The sequence below is a fragment of the Cynocephalus volans genome, chromosome 2, assembly GCF_027409185.1.
Source record: "Cynocephalus volans isolate mCynVol1 chromosome 2, mCynVol1.pri, whole genome shotgun sequence".
Lineage (NCBI taxonomy): Eukaryota > Metazoa > Chordata > Mammalia > Dermoptera > Cynocephalidae > Cynocephalus > Cynocephalus volans.
This window is the reverse complement of record NC_084461.1, coordinates 55,702,213-55,719,450: the sequence shown is the minus strand read 5'-3', so window position 1 is coordinate 55,719,450 and position 17,238 is coordinate 55,702,213. Positions and strand designations below refer to the sequence as shown.

The following is a 17,238-nucleotide window of genomic DNA, read 5'->3' as shown; positions in this document are numbered from 1 at the left end:
ATGTTTTCTTCTAATAGTTTTATAGTTTTAGGTCTTGTATGTAAGTCATTAATCCATTTTGAGTTGATTTTTGTATAAAAATAAGGGATAGGGGTAACTAAGATAGGGCATAGGGGTAAGAGATAGAGGTCCAGTTTCTTTCTTCTGCATATGGATATCCAGTTTTCCTAGCACCATTTATTGAAGATGCTATCCTTTTCCCAATATATGTTCTTGGTGCCTTTGTGAAAAATCAGTTGGCTGTAGATACATGGATTTATTTCTGGTTCTCTATTGTGTTCCATTGGTTTGTGTATCTGTTTTTATCTCATCTTTTTTTCGATTAGTGTAAGCATGATGTATCTTTTCTACCCCTTCCTTTTAACCTAGCTGGGTCTTTATATTTATAATGGGTTTCTTGTACTGAACATATAGTTAGGTCTGGTACTTTTAGCCACTCTGACAATCTTTGTCTTTTATTTGGTGTATTTAGACCTTTTATATTTAAAGTGATTTTTTATATAATTGAATTAATCTCAATTATGTTTAGAACTGTTTTCTCTTTGTTGTACTTGTACATTTTTTTCCTTTCTTTTTCTGCTTTTTCTGGTTTTAACTGAGCAATTTATATAATTACATTTTATGTCCTCTCAGCATATCAATTTTACTTCTTTTAAAAAATTTTAATGGTGTTTTTGAGTTTGTAATATAAAAATTTTATATATAAAATTTTTTTAATAATATATACAGATATATGTATATATAAATGTATAACTAATCTTAAGTTCACTATCAAATAACACTATGCTACCTCATGTGTAATGCAGGCACCTTATAACAATGTACTTCCAATTTCTCATTTCTGTTTCTTATGACATGGCTGTGCTTCATTTTACTTATACGTTTACTATCATCACCAATACATTGTTACTGTTATTACTTTAAACAGTTATCTCTTATATCAATTAAAAGTAAGAAAAATAAATTTTATTTTAGCTTTTTACGTTCCATTTTGATGTCCTTCCTTTTTTTAATGTAAACCCAAGTTTCTGGCCTATACATTTTCTTTTCTCTGAAGAACTTTTAAAAAACATTTTTTGCAGTGCAGATCTACTGACAATGAGTTCCTTCAGTTTAGGTTTGTCTGAGAAAGTCTTTATTTCTCTTTCACTTTCTTAGGGTAATTTTACTGGATACAGAATTTGCAGGTTCTGATGAGAAGTAGCCATAGTTCCTATCCTTGTTCCTCTATTGATAAGGTTTTTTTCTTCTGGCTTCTCCAAGAGTTTCTCTGTGTCTTACATTTTCCCCAGTTTTAATATAAAAATAAAGGTATATATTGTTTGGTATTTATCCTGTGTGGTATTTTCTGAACTTCTTTGATCTGTGGTTTGGTGTCTGTCATTAATGTTGGAAAATTCTTGACCATTGGTACTTCAAATATTTCTTCTGCTCCATTCTCTCTTTTTTCTCCTTCTGGTACTACAAATACACATTAGTTACACCTTGCATATTGTCCCAGAGTTCGTGGATGTTCTGTTCTGTTTTGTGTGTGTGTGCATGTTTCATTCTTTTTTTCTCTATTTCAGTTTGGTAAATGTCTACTGACCATATATATCATTAAGCTCATTGATTCTTTCCCTAGCATGTTTAGTCTGCTGATGAGCCTATCATAGGTATTCTTCATTTCTGACACAATGTTTCTGATATCTACCATTTTCTTTCCATTCTTTCCTAGAGTTTTCATCTCTTTGCTTACATTACCCTTCTGTTCTTGCATGTTGTCTACTTTTTCCATTGGAACCCTTAACATATTAATCATAGTTACTTTAAATTTCCTGTCTGTTAATTCCAAAATTTGTGTCATATCTAGTCTGGTTCTGATGCTTGTTTTATGTTTTTGACTATTTTATCATTTTTGACTTGTAATTTTTTTTTACTGAAAGCAGGACATGATGTATTGAGTAATAGGAACTGAGTTAAATAGTCTTTTAATGTGAGGTTATAGGCATTCTGTCAATAATTGTTAATGAATGAATGAATGATGAATATTTGCATTGTAAAGTTTAGCTCTAAAGTGAAGCTTTTGTAAAGTTTAACTCTAAAATGAAGCTTGTGGCTCCTGTAAGTCTTTATATCCTTTGGAAGAAACAAATTAACTAATTTTTTTCTGATATGAAAACATTTTCAGTTAACGTAGCATGACTGAAGCATTTACTCTGTCAGTTGATTAAGCTTCAAAGCTGTATAGTGCCACAGTTTTTTACCCAAACTAGTCAAACCATTCCTACTAATATTATTTTCTTACATCTTTCAGTTTAAATACATCATAAAATTTTTATATATTTTCAAATTAGAACATGTTATTATTATTATTAAAATGGTACCTCATATTGTCTTTTAATAAATATTAAATTTTGGTTAGGACTAGTAAGATGCCAGACTTATGCTATCTATCTATCTGTCCACACTCACACATATATATGTGCATGTACACACACATATGTATTATATATACAATAAACATGTGTTTTTATATAGACATTCACATATGTAGACATGTTCCCACAATAGCTAAAACAATAATAGTAACATACGGACATTTTTTAGAAAAGTTACTATACTAAAGTCTAACAAATTATTTCAGTAATTAAGCCTTTACAGTGATATGCACTATAACAAAAAATAGATAAGACCAGTCTGATGGATTACTGCATTAAGTATATGGAATTTCAGAAAAAAGTATATATGTGTGAGTGTATGTTTGTGTGTGTGTGTGTGTGTGTGTGTGTGTGTGTGTGTTACATAAATAATAAATCTGCTGAAGTAGAATTTCATCACTATCAACTTTAGGAACTTTGATAAGAATTCCTTTTCTTTGGCTGTAAAAACAAAGAAATAAATTTGTAGGTAGACACCATCATCCTAATTGACTAATAAGAATTTCAGCTGCTATGAACTAATTCAGCAACATTTTGCTTGTTGTACTAAGGAATATTATAATGGCAAACGTTTCCTTGTTCCAGCTACCTTCCTTATCTTTGCAATGACTCTCTCTGTCTCTCTCTCTCTCTCTCTCACTCACACACACACACACACACACACACACACACACACACGCACGCACGCACGCACGCCATCTTAGTATATCTCTAATAACTTGTTTCATCTAGTCCCTGGCATCTCTACAGTTAGATAAAAGGAAAAATGTGTGGTTATAGAAAAAACATAAATATAATACGGTGATTTCATTAGCTTTTGAAAACCTAACTTTCAACTCAGAAGTGTTTATAGCAAGTGTGAACATTGTTTTGTACAGGAATGGAAAGAGTTTGGGTCCTAGATTCTGCTAGGCATCACCCTCATTAAATATCTTCTCCTATAAATTCAATATCTTGAGTTCATTTGTGTTAGTACATTGTATGTAAAGTCCAAAGGTAGAATTGAATTCCAAACTCTGTTCTAGAAAACACATGAGCAAATTGTAATTATCTTATTGGGTAACTGCTATATCTAAAAATGTTTGCCAGATGTGAGTATAGAAGGCTCTGAGTACATCCCTTAAATTCTGTCTTTGCTTTATTATAACAAGTAATTCATACCCAAGATCAGTTATGAGTAAGAACTGGTCATTAATGGAAAACAATTCTAAAGAAAGAATTCCTTTATTCCCTTGTATTTTTTGCCACAATGAGAAGACTTAACTTTGAGATTTTATAGTTGTCACAGTTTGGACTATAATTATCTCACCATTTAAAAAAAGTCTTAAAGAAAAATTTAATCATTTAAAAAAAATTTGGAAATTATTCCTTAATCCTGTAATTGTATATGTTTTATCTCTTTGAAGTACTGAATGATCATCTATTTACTTTTTCTTTTAGTGGCATAGTTTAAAAGTACATACTCTATGTATTAGTGAATGTTTAACAAATGCTTGACAGAGTTTGAAGTACCATGGTTATCTGACAAAAATAATGATGCTGATATATTAGCAACACAGTTATCATCAGTTCAAAATTAAGATCGCTTGGACACAAAAAGTGAATTAGTCATTGTAAGATTTTTCTTAGCTATACAGATCTTCTGTTTGGTTTGAAAACATCTGTTATTATTTTAAAAAGAATCTCCAGACTAAATGCATATTGAATTTATACTAAGTAGGTTATGTTTACTCTTTTCATTCTTACAAATCTCCCAAAAGAACCAATAAGAATTGGGTACCAAAATAAAGAGCTAGCTGTTGCTTTGTGTTACAAAATGCATTGTATTACTTTCACAATGTTAAGTATCATGTAATATAGGGTGAAATGATGCAAAATACAATCACAAGTGAGCTGCCTCACATATCTTAAAAAATGAAAAGACATAAATTATGTCCTTTTTAATTACATGCTTACCATATATAAGGAAATTTTGTTTTGTTAAATATAGTTTCAAAGAAGAAGAAACAATTGCATAGAAAACAATCTATATGGAAAATATTTGATAAAGCATATGTGTTAGCAGATTGATGCATATGATAGACTCTCTCCGAGTAACAGAAGCTGACTTTATTGAACAAACTTTATTGCACAATCTCTCAGTCTCTATACAGCAACCACTTTGTCTCTGACTGATGCTTCCACTTATTTTGACCCAAATTCTCCCCCTTTTTCCTTTATTATTTATTATATTATGTATTTTAATTACATTTTTCACCATCAATGGAAGTATATACATATGAGCTTCACAAAATCTGTTTCTCATGATTTATAGCTAATCAACAGGTAATTTCTCACTCATGCACAATTTGTTTGATTCTAGAGTTTTACTGAGCACCTAATTCCAGAGATATACTGAGTAAATTCCAGGGATTTACTGAGATGTATACAATGGATACAGTGTTTTATGGATACAGTGATGATGTGAACAAAACTTCTACCCAGGAGGAACACATCTTTTTTATTCAATTTTCTGTTTTCCTTTCCTTCAACTCTTCGTTATTTCAAGAATATCTTCTTCTAACCCATTCCCATTATTAGCCAAAACAAAAACCAGAATTGCTAGGCTAGAGGTATGTAGTGTTCATCTTACATCTTTATGAAGAAGAATAAGAAGAATAAAAAATTTAATATTTAGACATAAAGTAGAATCAGAATCATTTACTTGATGAACTTCCTTTAGAACTTCCCCTTTAGAACTTCCTTCGTAATTTTCACTTATCTTTCCCTTGTTAAATCTGCTTTTCTTCAAGGACTATTTTTTTTTTGGAGGCTGGCCAGTACGGGGATGGAATCCTGGACCTTGATGTTTTCAGCACCAGGCACTAATCAATCAAGCTAACCAGCCAGTCCAAGTACTATTAATTCTACAGAATATTTAAAAATATATTCCATTTTGCTTAATTGCTAATTACAAAAGTATTGTCGTATACTACTTCTCATTTCATAGGCACTTATTTAGTCTGCAAAATAGGTTAAATAGGCTTAGGTGGCCATTCCTGGACATAGAACAACAATTTATATCATTATATATGAATTAAATTGTTTCAGGGTCCCAAGTATTAGCTTCAAAACTTTACAACCAAATCAATTTACAGAGCTAAGTTGGTTATCTTGTGTAATTGATCTAAGAGTAAAAATCAATTGATACATTGTAGAGCAAAATATTCTGTATATATATTCAAGTACATGTATTTAACTATATAGATGCTTTCTTTAAAATGTTTTACTTTAAAATATTTGTGTGTGTGTGTGTGTGTGTGTGTGCATGTGTATTATAACAGATATCCCTGTGCCCACCATTCAGATTTAGCAAATGTTAATATTTTCTCCATAGTTGTTTTGGGGCTCTTATTGTTGTTTTCAAAGGTTTCCTGTGCCAATATCATATTGCTTTAATTTCCATACTTTTATAATAGACATTGAAGTTTTCCCCTTTCTTTAAAATTATCTTGGCTCTTTCTGACCCTTTACTTTCCTATATTAATTTTGAAATCTTAGTGTCAGTTTCTATGAAAAAATCTGATAATATTTTAATTAACCTTTTTATTCAAATGGCCTTGATGATGGGTTAGCAGGAAATTTACATGATTCTTGAGTGTTTCCCCAGGCACCAAATGAAGACCTGTCCTCATAAGGCATAAAGTACAGAACATAGCTTGAGCTTTAGTGACAGGGTCATCCAGGGAGGGTTATGCCCCAGAGGACATAAATCCTGCTTCATAGCACAGGTGATATGATCAGAGCAAATAAATAGAGTGCCTTTTTTCCCCTTCTAATGGGGGAGTTGTGATTTCTTAAGATCCTGTGTTGTTTAAAATTGTGTATAAAAATATTGCGTGCATGTGAAAAAAATATTGGTTTGCGATCAGAGTTTCAATCTCATAATTTTATAGTTATTTTCCTACAAAAATTAAATCACTGAAGGTTTCAATCAAACAAACCTGACCAAACTAACCTAATTTCATTGTCGTTTCCCTTTTAAACTATATTCCAAAGCCACTGTCTTCTCTATTTCTTTGGCCTCGACTTTGTATTTTTTGGTTAGAGCACAATGAATAAGCATCAATAATTTTTAACAAAAGTACACGAAGCCGTGAGTAAAATAACACTCTAATAAAATAAATAAAGCAACTATGTCTTCCCATGCTGCAGACATAAGCTTTTTTTCTAAATTGGTTTAGTTCCCAATACCCCCTGCTATATAACCAACAGGGGTCTATTTAAAGCAAATTATGGTTACTAATGAATTAAGCACATTATACATAGTTCACATTGTGAGAATTTTAATAGTTTAGTCTGACATCAGAGCTTAGTTAAAGATTCAGTAAGAAAATTGTCAATATCATGAAAGTCTTGTCAATAGCTGTTAAGTGTGTGTCCTAGAGGATGGAGCATAAGAGTGAGGGTGGATTACCCAGCCAGACTTTAATACTCCAGAGCCAAATGGAATCCCTGCTCCAAAAGAAGTGGAGTACTGGTCTGGGTCTCAGAGTCTCAGGAGCAGGAAGAATAAATAAGGAATTCAGTTACTAAGACTGAGGTAGTGTCTTTTTCACAGGAAACAGGACTATTGCTTCAAAAACTAGAATAGAACTGGACCAACAGTATTTTAATATTGTAATGCTGCTCCACAAAGCTAATGGCCTCAATCTCTTTAAATTGTTTCTAATGATGAACGCAATTGGTCCCAGATCCTGTGAGCAGATTTGTGCCTCCTGTATATGTGAATTATGTAACTCGGGTTAATGGTAATTGCAGGCACCAGGGGGTCAGAAAAAGGCAAAGTTCATTACAGTGAATATGGAACTTATATCAGATTCTGTGGATACCATGCTTTAAAAGAGAATGTTTATTAGATCTGCATTTTAACCTTGTGAGTCTCCTTAGTATATCCAAATTAAATCTCAGCTTCCACTGAAATTTAGTCCACCTCACTAAGCCTCTAAGCCTTCGTCACCAATTATTAAACTCTGACTATATGCTACGTACTGTGAATAAAACATACTTTCTGCTCAGTGGGGTAACTAGTAAAAACAGAAGCCAGTGTCATGACATACATAGGCTTAAAATTTTATTATTAATAGCCACTTTGGAAGATAGCTTGGCAGTTTCTTACAAAACTAAGCATACTCTTACTGTAAGATCTAGCAATACGTAAATGTGGAAATCAAACTATTAAAGATTTCAGAAGATAATATAGAAGTAAATCCCCATGCTTTTAGGGTAAGGAAGGATTTTTTAAAAGAAGACATAAAGAACATGAAGTATATGATTGACCAATTCAACCACTTTAAAATTAAGAATTTAATCAAAAGACACCATAAAATGAAAAGACAGGACACAGTGTAGGAAAAGATGTTTGCAACTTATTTAGCTGACACAGTCCAGTTTCAAGAATACATAAAGAACTACAAATTAATAAAGTAAAATAACCCAATAGAAAATATGCAAAGTACTTGAACACTTTATAAAATAAAAAGTCCAAATGGTCAATAAGCGTATAAAAAAATATGTTTAACCTAATTAATATTCAGGGAATGCAAATTATATCTACCCTGATTGGTACATAAATGAAAAAGTCTGACAGTACCAAATATTGGTGAAGGTGTGGTGCAATCAGGATTCTTATATACTAAAGATGAGAATGTGAATTGGGGCAATCACTTTGAAAAGCTGTTTGGTATTATGTAGTAAAGCTGAAATTTTACATAACTCATGACCCAACAATTTATTCTCTACATATATCCTAGAGCAGTGATTCTCAAATTGTGATCCCTGGGATCTTTGAGGCACTTTCAGATCAAAACTATTTTCATAAAAATACCAAGACTTAATTTGCCTTTTTTAAAAAAACTGTGTTGATGTTTATACTGACTATGCAAAAGCAATGGTGGATATAAATGCTGGCAACCTTAAAATGAATCAAGCCATCCATACTAATAGTCATTTTATCTATCACTGCCATACACTCACAGTGAAACCCATGCCAGTCTCACTTAAGAATGTCCTTGATAAACTAGCAAAATTTTTAATTTTATTAAATCACAACCCTTGAGTACACTTTTTAAAAAGTATTCTTTACACAAAATGTGAAGTATGTAAAGTACTTTTTGCTCCTTACCTTAGTCTGATGGTTGTCACAGGAAAAGCACTTGGCAATTGTTTGAGATGAACTAGCTGCTTTTTTCCTGGAACACAATTTTTATTTGAAAGAACAACTGAGAAACTATTGGTAGTGGCAAAAATTCACTTGAAAATGAACAAATGAACCTGTTATTCAGGAAAAACAACTGACACTATTTGTTGCCAATGATATAAAATTTGAGCTTTTGAGCAAAAATTAGAATTTAGGAAAACATATCTGCTACCATGAGCTTGACAGCTTGCAAATACTTGAAGACTTCTCTTATAAGATACTAATGAAACAATATAGAAATATAATTGATATGGTTTCAGAATCCAAATTTCAACTAATCTTTAAAAACTACCAATTACCAAGTGTTATAGTATCAAAAAAGTAATATGTACAATTATCTGGAAAGGCTGTGAAAATACTCCCTTTTCCAAATACCTGCTAGTGAGAGGCCAGATTTTCATCATATACTTCATCCAAAATAAAATACCACAAGGTAGTGACTGAAGAAGCAGATATGAGAATCCAGCTATCTTTGAGTATATCAGACATTAAAGACATTAGCAAAAATGTAATAAAACAATGCTACTCTTCTCACTGAAATCTTTTGTTTTGCAAAATATGGGATGTTTTAAATTAAAATAGTTATTTATGTTAACATGTATTGGTATTATCCAAAATGAATTAATAAGTATTTTTAAAGTTACCAGTTTTAATTTTTAATATAAGAAATATAACTAGATAAAACCTCATAATCAAAAGGTCTTCAGGGTCTTCAATAGTTTCAGGAATGTGAAGGATCCCATGACCAAATTAAGAGGTTATTCTAGAGATATTCTTGAATATATTACCAGGAGACATATTCAAGAATACTTAAAAAAAAAAAAAAAAGAATAGTAGCTTTGTCTGTAGTAGCATCATACTGGGAACCATCCCAAATTCATCATCATATAATGCAAAAATAAATGGTATATTTACAACAAAATCTTATACAGCAGTGGAAATGAATGATGTACAGCTAGACAGCTCAGCAGAGATGACTCTTAACAAGTTGTTGAGTGAAAGAAGCAAGTTATAAAAAACTTAATAATAGAGAACACATGCAGTGTGATTCTCTTTTACAGATTTCAAAACCTAGCAAAATTAACAAATATTGTTTAGGGATTGAATACCACAAAACTCAAGATAGTGGTTCTCTCAGGGGTGGAAGAGGAATATGATTGTGAAGGTGAACATGAGAGGCAAGCTTTTATTATTCTGAAATGTTCTATTTCTTAAACTTGGTAGAAATGATGTGGATGTTTGCTTTATAATTCTTCTTTAAAATATGGGTACATGTTTCATTCTCAAGTATTTATGATATAAAATATCATATATTATGCATATAAGAGACTTAACCTCTCAAAAACAAATACACCAACAAGAAAATATAATTAGAAACTATGTTGATGGAGTTAATTGGACAGGTAACAGATTTTGTTTGTGCTATACATATTGCCTGCTGTGAAACTCCAATAGTGTCAATAAGCCATCAAACTTTTAAATTATTTTAAAACAAAGCTGGTTTATCTTGTAGCAGTTTTTCTAAGAATAGCTCATGAGACTTTTATTTCTTGAGTTTTTATTCAGAACAATTTTTATACCTAGTTTTCCTGGGTACAAGATTAAGGGATTACTCCATAGTCTGCTGGTGTTAAATATCACCATGGAGAGATTTGGGACTATTCTGATTGTTTACTATTACAGGTAATTTTTTCTTTTGCCATGATTGCCCAAAAGACACTTTATTTTTGAAGTCCAACAAGTCTGCTGGAATGTGTCAGTTTTTCCTAGGACACAGTTTAATTTTGATCAGATTTTATCCATTTTTATTTCTTGAACATTTTCTTGCACTGTATTTGAATATTTTTCTTTCTTTTTAAATTGTTTTGGTTCTCTTCTTTGGTGATAGCAGTAATACGTATGTTGGATTCCTTACTTTGATTCTTTTAAACTCTATTCATTTTTTCTTTTTTTTTGCTTGTTTTTCTCACTCCTGTGAGAAATGTTTTTAGCAGTTATCTAATATTTTTGCTACATCAAGTGGCCTTTTCCCTATGATTGTTTTCCCCCAAGCTGTTTCCTCTGACAGTTCATGTTTTCGTCTCCCATCGTGCCATATCTTCCCTGACTGCTTGTGTTTGAATTAAATTCTTGTTTTTATAAAATGAAGGCTTCATTAAGTTTTTTGAAATTCATGGCAATGTGCATCTAACTTTTATCTTTTCTGTAGCAACTTTTTTTTTCCTGCTAAGTATTCTTCATTTTCTATTTGTATTTTCCTGTTCTTTTTTAAAAAATTAATATTTTTGTAGATCCATTTCTTGTTCCTTTTGAATTGTACGTCTTTGAATGAGCTTGATTTTTTTGGATGAACTATTTCTAGAAGGTTTATGTTGGATAGGGGTCAGAGCCACTTTCCCAGAAAGTAGGAGTTTATTAATTATACAGTATTTTATGTGATTCAAGTTCTTGAACCCTGTATTTCTCTTTAAAACTGCTAGTGCAGCAGAATCTCTTCACCCTTTCTTACTGACAGACTGATTCCTACAAATGTAGTTTGTGTGACTCCCCATCTAGCCCAGCCTTCCCTTCTTCCGACAACTAGAACAAGGGTTTATATTTCATCAGTCTGCACCCTTATTCTAATTGTTCCTTAGAAGGGAATGTTGGTTTTGCACCTCAGGTTCTCACACTTAACTTTGGAGAAATATGCTCTGCTTGTTTTAGCTTAGGTCTTTAGTTATTGGTGTCCTCTCTCAGTGTCTTTTTGTAGTTCTCTTTGTCTCTGTTGTATTCAGCTGTCCTTCCACATACGTTGTGATATTGCCATTTATGGTTTTGAAAGTTTCCTACTTTTCATTAAATGTAGAGTTTGTGGGGTTTTTTTTTTCCTTCTAATTTTTCTTATTGATAGTGGGTGATATCTTAGAGGAGAAAAGGGGAAAACTTTTTACTCAACAATTTAGAAATAGGAAATGTCCTTTAAACTTTTGAGATATAAACAAATAATAAGATGTGAGAGAGGGCATTTATGATTTTTTACTTGAATCTACCCAGAGACTTAGTTGAACATCTTCTTCATACAGTTTATTTTCTGGAAAGGAAACAATAAAAAGCCTACTTTGTTTTAATAGATATTATTAAGAATTTGGGCTTCATTTTCTGAAAAATTAAGACTACTTTGGGGTACTTTGCTTTCAGAATTACTTAGCTTTCCATGATGATTGAGTATGTTACCCTAATCAAGGACAGACTCTCTCACTGGATTTGAGATTTGATTTTACCCTAATTTATAAGCTAATCAGTTACCTATTACTGCTGCATGGATGCTGGCAAAAGACATGATATTTCTGGGTCAGAGACGAAGGATTTTATTACTTACAACACAGAAAACAGCGTAAGCATCAGCATATTTGCATGGATTCCCCTTGGCCTCAAATTCCACAGGGACAACACAATGTGGCTCATACATGCTGCACATGTGGTGGGTTAGCATCACAATTGAGAAACGTTGAACTTGGGGAATCTGCCACTTTTATATCAAGTAATGAGCTAACCTGTTCTTTGTCTGAGGGGAGTTGTTACCTTATCTCTCAAAGTTTCCCAGAGAAATGGCCTGAATAAAAGATCAAGTGATTGGGCCTTGTAGTCTTGGCACACCCAGCAAGATGTGGAGGATCAAAAGCCCAAGAAAACCTGTCTCTCTCTGTCTCTTTCTCCCTGTCTCTCTCTGTGTCTGTCTGTCTGTCTTGCTGTCTCTCTCTGTGTCTGTCTGTCTGTCTTGCTCTCTCTCTCTGTGCTTCTAAAACCCTCTGCAAATAAGAATCATTAACTATGTAATCTGAAATGTTTTGCTAAACACATAAAACCAACCACAGAGATGTCCTGTTGTCACTACTGTTCACCCATTGGGATGGGCCCCAGGTTTGCCAAATTCTCCTTTTTTCTTGTTTTTCCTCCGTTTTTAACTATTATTTTTGAAACTCAAGGGCATAGAGTTGAGTTAATTTTATATCTGTCTGTCTGTCTGTCTACCCTTAGTTCATGGCGCAGCATCATTATCAGTATCAATCCCAGCAAGGACCCTTCTTGTGTAATACCTGTATATATATTTCTGTATTCTCATTTCTCCCTTCATGTAGACAGCTACTCCAAAAAATTTGATATGTATATTTGGATTTTTATGTATCCTTGTAAAATATTGCACATTGTTTCGTATGTGTATGTATTTACTTTTTAACTTTTTTTTGGCAGCTGGCAAGTATCCATGTGCTCCAACTGAGCTAAAAAAAGCCACTTTTTAACTTTTAAAGTTTGAAATGATTTCAAACTTACAGAGAATCTGCTACAGTAGAAAGATTTTCCGTGAGTCCTTCACCCAGATTCAAAAATTGTTAATATTTTGCAACATTTGCTTTATCTCTCTTTTTATATATGTACATATTTTTTTTTTCTGAACTCTTTGAAAGTTGTACATGTTATGTCCCTTATTGCTAAATATTTCAGGATGTGTTTCCTAAGAACAAAGGATATTCTCTTATGAAACCACAGTACAGTTACCAAATTAGAAAATTTGACATTAATACACTACTGTTATCTATAACATAGTCCATATTAAAATTTCATCAGATATCCCAACAATGCCCTTTATAGCATGTTGTTCCCCAGTTTTAATTGCATTTAGTGGTGTTTCTTTAGTCTTTAATCTGGAACAGTTCCTCAGCCTTTCTTTGTTATTCAAGAGTGTATATGTAATTTGTGTTTACTCATATGTATAGTGCTGAAGACCTTGTTTCCTTTCTTAATTTTCTCAGTTTTTAAAATTCACCCATATTTGTGTGTAGAAATCTATCTTGTTTGTTGCTTCTAATATCTGCTGATTATTCAATAATATACATCTACCAAATTTTACTTACCTGTTTTACATCTACCAAATTTTACTTACTTACCCTAGTGACAGACACCTAGATTGTCTTCAATTTCTTGCTATTATAAATAATTCTACCTTAAACATCCTCATACCTATTCCGTTTGAGAATGTTTCTGAGATTTATATATCCAAGAATAGGATTGCTGACTCATAATGTATCTGCTTATTTAATTTGACTAAGCACTGTACTGCTGAATTGCTCTCCAGAACAGCTGCTCTAACCACACTACAACCAGTATGTATTAAGATCCCTGTTTCTCTATACCAGTGTCAACATTTAGTCCTAGTTGACATTCTAATTTTTGCCAGTGGGATGATTTAAAGTGGCATCTTTATTTTCTCTGATCCCTAATGAATTTCATTTCTTTTGCCAACCTCTTCAGCAATAGAGTTTCCTTAGGAGGGAACCTATCATTAAAAAAGAAATATATTTTATACTTCAGCCTGATCAGATTATTAGAGGGATATTTTGAAGTTGATGTCATGTATGGCAGTTGTAAACTTCCATTTCTATTTGTGTCATTGTCATTGGCAAATCATTTCTGGGATTTCTTGTGTTTGAAATATATGCTACTGGTGGGCTGGTTAGCTCAACTGGTTAGAGCCCAGTGTTATAACACCAAGGTCAAAGGTTTGGATCCCCATACCACCCAGCTGCCCCCCTCCCCCCAAAAAGGAATATACACACACACACACACACACACACACACACACACACACCCAAAAGTATATATTCTCTTATATGACTAAAACCTAAATCCTTGAGGCAACTATAAAGATTGTTAGTAGAAATAGAAATCAGGATTTTCTCCCTCAGATACTTGAGTTTCTTGGTTTTAAAATCTTTTTGCTTATACTTGTATATTTCTGAAAGGATTTTTAAAAACCAGGTACCCTATTGTGTATTTTTCAGTTGATGTTTAAAATTTTTTCTTTTATGATTAGGTAGTTACAAAGTATAGAATTTCTACAGTATTACAAATATTGGCATTTAAAAATAAAATTGCTATATCCCTCTTTTAAATATATCGAATTTAATCTAAATGCTGTAGCAATTAGGTAACTATCATTATGCATTTAAAAAAATACACAGACAGGTTCTTCTGAATTTACATCATTTTCTTCCTCAATATGCCCATTTCCTTCCAGAATTTTATCTTAATGTATATTCTAATCTAATATTTTTTAAAAGATATTTTTATGCTTAAAGGTATTTTTTAATAAAATCATATGTCTATACAACAAAAACATATGTAAATTAAAGTTACATTTAAAATTTTTCCTGTGCTTAAAAAGAAAATAAAAATTTTCTTCTGAATTGAATATTTATTACGTTACAATAATTATTAGTGATTAATAGGAAGAACATGTACATATTACAAATTTTGATAAATAATTAAATATGAGTAAAGTTTTTATTAGAAGGCATATCTTTAATTAGATTTTTAGTATTTTTCAATTACTGTATTTATCTCTGCATGGCTAGAATGAGGCAGGATTTCAGCATCAATTTGATTTCTGTATTTGTTTCTATAGATGTGAGTGCTGAGAAAATTTGTTCACATAAGTAAGTAGACAGGGATTAAAGTAATGTATTTTAGAAATATCACTCAATTCTCTGGACTCCTTTTGAGTCATTTGTCAAAACATATCCATGGTGATCCATTATCAAAAAATAGTTTTAACAATCTGTCAGCTGTTAATTTGATTATGTCCTCCTGCAAACTTGATGAAAGTAAGGAATTAGAAACCACCTGGTATGGTTTAATTAAAGTCAGTCAAAGTCGTTCTCTTTTCTTAATATTGATACCAAATGTTTTCAATTTTTTATTTTCTTGGCACCGGTGTTCTTATACTCCAAGGCAGTGCACTATTGAAAAATTATGGATGCATGAAAGTTATGCCTGTTTTTTTTGTAAGATGGGAGAAATATGATTTCAAAAGTAGAAGCTTTACTTCTTTTTAGAAAAGAATACATAAGGAAGTTGAGGATCTCAAAATTGATTCTATTAAAGCTATCTATGTCTGCCTACACCCATCTTAACTTAATACAGGGATATGTATAAGACTGCTGCTAAAAGGAACTAATATTTTAAAATCTATCATCACTTGAAAAGAAGTATGAACAGAGTAGCATCAAACTTTGAGAAATATAACAAATATTAATTTTCTTGAATTAAACATTTATGCTACCGAGTTCTTTGAGTAAATCTGTAGTTGGTAGTTTTGACAGAAGGTATGTCGAATTTAATGCACGTGAAACTCCACCTTCGCATTCCTAGAAGACTGTTCAAGGAGGTTGACTCCAACGTGTTGATGTCAAACTAGAGTACTTAATATTGGTGTTCTTGGAAGGTTATTTGGTACTCTAATTTAGGGCCCTGGATACTCTTACACATTTCTTCTCTTTCTTTGCTTATGTTGGTTCCTTCACTTGAATTACTAGCTCCTCCTCATATGTGAACATATTATATGTCTTTATTATAGCTCTTTTATATTGTGGTCATAAAGGCCAATTTATTCTGCTTCCTAAATGTGGATTCTCAAATCTAATCCCACCAATCCCCATTTTGATATTTTCCCACCAACATCATTTCTCAGTTGGCAGTGATCTTCTGACTCCTCTCCCTGGTTTCATTCTCTTCCCACTTCACTGTCTGCACCGTAGAATTATAATGATATGTATAAAATATGGATCAATTCCATATTCTCTGACTCAGAAATCTTCAGTTGCTCTTACTTATAAATCTCCAACATCTCTATACTGCCAAGAGGACAGGTATTACTATTTACTTTCATTAATTATTTTGTACATACCTGTTCTCAACTACCTTTCCAGACTTTTCTTCAGCAACTGTCCTCATCTATTTTATACTCTACTCGCATTTTCTTGAATATATCATGGTGCATTTATTAGAATGTCATAATGGAGACATAACTTTATTTTTTTAGTAATATTCAACCTAAATTCCAGCTACTTGTGAAGAAAAGTTAAAATATATTCATATACAGTGGGTGTATCTTTTACAGAAAAGCAATTTTGTCATTGAAATTTGTTTTTGATCACACTAATAGTACTAAGCATGGGTATTGGACATAGGGAAAAAATGACAAAGAAAAGCTTTGAAAAATGGAGGGGGAACATGGCAAAGAAAACCTATAATCCTTAAGTATCAAGGTTTTTCAACAGGTGTTTTGATAACTTACATACACACACACAAACAAATTATATATGTATTTAATTCACCTTTATTGATATTAATAAGAAAAAGTACTTTTGCGTTTGACCTGTAACCTTGAACTCAATGGATCATAGCCATCTTTTTATAATTCCCTTTTGTATTTGGCACAGTGAGGTAGGATGAATACTAACATGTTAAAAGGTGGTTTCTACTAATAATTTCAACACTTACTATGTGATCTTTAATAGGTCTTTTATCTTTGCTAAATCTCAGTTTTCTCATTTATAAAGTGAGGATTAATATGTATTCCCTTTTCTGTTCAAGGAGAGATTGAATTATGTTAGATAAAATGTGAGAGCGTATGATAAAGAGATTTAGACTTGTATTGTAGTGTAGACATATTCCTTAGTGTCTTTAACTTTAATCCTGTATTTCTTTAAGTTTTAGAGGATTTGGTCTATCTGGATGCAAGTCGTATGTTGATAAGGC

The 17,238-nt window shown here is 32.0% G+C and overlaps 1 protein-coding gene across 1 annotated transcript in view; it reads left to right on the top strand.

Annotated features, from left to right (window-relative positions):
• Positions 1 to 17,238, top strand: part of ADAMTS6 (ADAM metallopeptidase with thrombospondin type 1 motif 6) — a 271,483-nt gene that overhangs the window by 118,399 nt on the left and 135,846 nt on the right. The window lies entirely within an intron of this gene.